Source organism: Colobus angolensis, unplaced genomic scaffold (assembly GCF_000951035.1).
Source record: "Colobus angolensis palliatus isolate OR3802 unplaced genomic scaffold, Cang.pa_1.0 Scaffold32, whole genome shotgun sequence".
Lineage (NCBI taxonomy): Eukaryota > Metazoa > Chordata > Mammalia > Primates > Cercopithecidae > Colobus > Colobus angolensis.
This window is the reverse complement of record NW_012116488.1, coordinates 255,075-258,658: the sequence shown is the minus strand read 5'-3', so window position 1 is coordinate 258,658 and position 3,584 is coordinate 255,075. Positions and strand designations below refer to the sequence as shown.

The 3,584-nt window shown below is 56.7% G+C and overlaps 1 protein-coding gene across 2 annotated transcripts in view; it reads right to left on the bottom strand.

Moving 5' to 3' along the window:
• Positions 1-382, bottom strand: part of BRF1 (BRF1, RNA polymerase III transcription initiation factor 90 kDa subunit) — a 102,484-nt gene extending 102,102 nt beyond the window's left edge. For both annotated transcript variants that reach the window (XM_011951376.1, XM_011951378.1), the window contains exon 1: positions 106-382. The gene's annotated coding sequence lies outside the window, so the exon portion shown is untranslated. The remainder of the gene's footprint in view (positions 1-105) is intronic.
• Positions 383-3,584: the final 3,202 nt, after the last annotated feature.

Genomic DNA, 3,584 nt, shown 5'->3' with positions numbered 1-3,584 from the left:
GGCCCCAGCCCCCCAGGTCCTGAGCGTCCGGGGCCGCGCTCAGCTTCTGAGGACCCTGTGCTGCTCAGGCTCGGCGGGACCTTGGGGCTCCCGGGCGGCGCTCACCTGGCTCGTCGCAACCGCACCTGCACAGCTGCACACCTGCCTCAATGCGGTGCGGGCCGGGGCGACGAGGGTGCTTCCTCTCTCGGGTACCACACGCTTCCTTTCGCGTCCGGCGACACTGTCAGATCTCGGCCCTGGGAGCGACCCACGGTGCACGGGGCGCGCAGGATTCGGTTGTATCCTCCGTCCAGCGCGCGGTGGAGATGCCCTGTCCTGCGGGGCGGGGTCGTCCTCGCGGGGACCTGGTTGGCGCTGTCTCTCATTTAGAGACGTCTCCAAGCCAGTACTGCTATTTGCGCCTCCCTGTTGATCTTGCCATTGCGGAAGGCTGGCTGCTCTGCACTTGGTAGGGGGCGCCCGGTCGCCCAGCAGTAACGACTGGACAAGGTTTATCCTCCGGCCGTAGCCCAGCCTTCCTTGGACTTGCAGCTTCCCTGTGTCTCCTGCTCAGTTTGAAACTTGTAATTTCTTCATGACTTGGTAGTTCCTGCTCAGGAAGCTCCCAGGCTAAGGAGGAGAAGGAGACACTCTCCGGAAAAGTTCTGGTTCTAGAATAGACAGCAGGCTAGAAGAGGAGGCAGGTGAGGGTCGTGAGAGCTCTCCCTGGGGAGATGGGAGGGTGAGCGGACCTTCCAGGCACTGGAAGTGTCCAGTATGCCTGGAGGGGACCCCACGTGGCATTGAGTTGTACCACCACTAGTCAGCTGCAGGTGGGCCTCTCGTGCTTTCCTGTGGCTCCCACAACCTGCATTTCTGAGCGTGGTGTTGGGGTTGCTCTCCTGGAGCGCAAGGTTGGGACCACAGGGCTTTGGTTGTGCTGAGTGGACAGGAAGGATGCCCACCCAGCACGACTCTTGCACCTGACAGGGCCTCCCGAAGGACCCCGTTTCCATATGAGACCTAAGGGTCAGCATTTGCCCAAGGTCTGGGGCCGAGCACTGCAGATTTGCCTACTTGCTTCTCTTCTGGGAAGCCTCTGGGGCGTCAAAGCCAAAGCCAGGAGCATCTCCCCAGGCCTGGCTGCTTCTCCATTCCAGGTCTTGGCGATTGCCTCAATGTCAGGTCCCACGGCCCCACAGCTCTTCTTCTGTCAGCCCCTGTGAGTCAGTGCCTCACCCACAGCCCCAGAACCTTCATATGCTGGCTGTTGGCGCTCCCCTGCTCCAGCACTGCAGCACATAGCCTTCCCTTGCTGAACCTCCGCAGCAGCTTCCTGGGTCCCTCCGAATGAGCAGCAAAGTCTGTAACCTGAGGGAGGTGGGGGCATGTGGCAGGAGGGGCCAGGGGCCTTATCAGCCCCACTGTGGAGCTGTGCTCTGTTCTCCAGGGGTCTAGAAAGCCCACTCTGGTGTCTGTGGGGAGGGCGTGGGTAGGGCAGGTTTTGAGAAGGCTGGTGAGGACAGGGGGTAGATGGAGGCACCGGGGCTGGGCAGCACGAAGTGCTGGGGGGTCCCGGGCTCTGGCCTGGACAGGGTTGGGAGGAAGGGTAGGCAGGAGGACAGGGTTTGTTCCATTGGTGTGGAGTTGATGGGTGGAGGGGCGAGTGGCGCAGCTGTCTAGGTGGGCAGATGCAGTTTGTTCGTAGAACAGGCTCAGCCTCATAATGAGCTCCTGCCTTTACCTGTCCTGGAATAGGGTCCCTCATAGGCAGGCTTGCCCCCAGCTTTGCTTTGTGCTTCTGCCACCTGTCCATGCATCCTTGGACAGTCTGCTGCTTACTTTTGCTTCATTCCTCCTGTGTTCTTCTGTACTCCTCACTTGTGCCCAGCCATGAAGTTTCTGGGCTGCGTCTGTGCTGATGGCTTTCGGCGTGTTCACTGCTGCGTACTATGCCCTGGCATGATAGTACCTCGGCTCTGCTTCTGTCAAGGGACCTTGGCTTGTTTCCAGTTCTTTTTTGCCAATTACAAGCCCTGTGCTGCTATGGACATCCTTGTGCCTGCCTTCTGTGTGTCTTCCTGGATGGGCAGGGCCTGTCTTAAGCATGTGCCGCCAGCTACCAAGATTTATGGTGGGGGTGTGCACGCACTCAGCGTTACTGCTGGGCAGTTTTCCAGAGTGGTCGTGCCTGCTCCGGCCCCCACTGACAGGGACGAGAGTCCCCACCGCTCCACATTTGTGCCAACATTCATCTGACTTAATTTTTGCCAGTCTGGTGGGTGTGAAGTGGTATCGTGGTTTTAACTTGAATTTCTCTGGCTACTAATTTAGGCCATTTGTACTTCCTTGTCAGTGAAATTCATGTTCCTTTGCCAGTTTTTCTTTCTCTTTTTTTCTGCTTCAGCGTCAGCAGTTTCTTTAGAGATAGTCATCCTTTCTCGGCTGTGTTGAAAATGTCCCTGTCCGATTATTAGCATCTTTCTGCTCTCTGAGCAGTGACTGGGTGTGCTCCCCGCGTCAGCCTGGCGGAGTGTGCACACTGACCGTTTGCCTGGCTGGGATGCTGGTCTCGTTTCAGTTCTCCTTCTGGGAGGCAGCTGGAGAAGTCTGTGCCCTGGAGCTTGAACCGGGCATGCTGGGCTGTCGTTTGGGAGGCCTGGGCCCTGGGTTTCCTTCTGGCACTTTTGGCTCAGCACTGTTACACATGGTGCTCCTAGGTGGCCCTGTGCATCAGTGCCTGTCTGTTGCCTCTGCCTGCCGGGTTCCCGGAGTGTCCTCCAGGTGCCCATGTCCCTGAGCACCCCCATCCACTCTTCTGCAGGGGCTGGGCCACTTTGTACCTTGCTCTTCCCACTTGATTGTTTTTTCTGTTGAGGTTTATTAATTTGTTTTTATTTATTTATTTATTTATTTATTTTTTGAGACAGGGTCTCCCTATGTTGCACATACTGGTCTTGAACTCCTGGGCTCAAGTGATCCTCTCACCTCAGCCTCCCAAAGTACTGAGATTACAGGTGTGAGCCACTGCGCCTGGCCATCTTTTTGTTTTTTAGAGACAGCGCCTCACTCTGTGGCCCAGACTGGGGTGCAGAGGCTCAATCGTAGCTCATTGTAACCTCTAAATCCTGGGCTCGAGCAGTCCTTCCACATCAGCTTCCTGAGCAACTGGGACTACAGGTGTGCACCGCCGCGCCTGTCTGACTGTTTTGTTTGGTTTGTTTTTTTGAGACAGAGTCTCACTCTGTCACCAGGCTGGAGTGCAGTGGTGCGATCTTGGCTCACTACAACCTCCGCCTCGCGAGTTCAGGCGATTCTCCTGTTTCAGCCTCCCAAGTAGCTGGAATTACAGGTGCCCACCACCACACCCAGCTAATTTTTTGTATTTTTTTTTGTAGTAGAGACAGGGTTTCATCATGTTGGCCAGGCTGGTCTCAAACTCCCGACCTCAGGTGATCCACCCACCTCGGCCTCCCAAAGTACTGGGATTATAGACATGAGCCACCGCGCCTGGCCAGAATTATCTTTTTTTTTTGAGGCGGAGTCTCGCTCTGTCGCCCGGACTGGAGTGCAGTGGCCGGATCTCAGCTCACTGCAAGCTC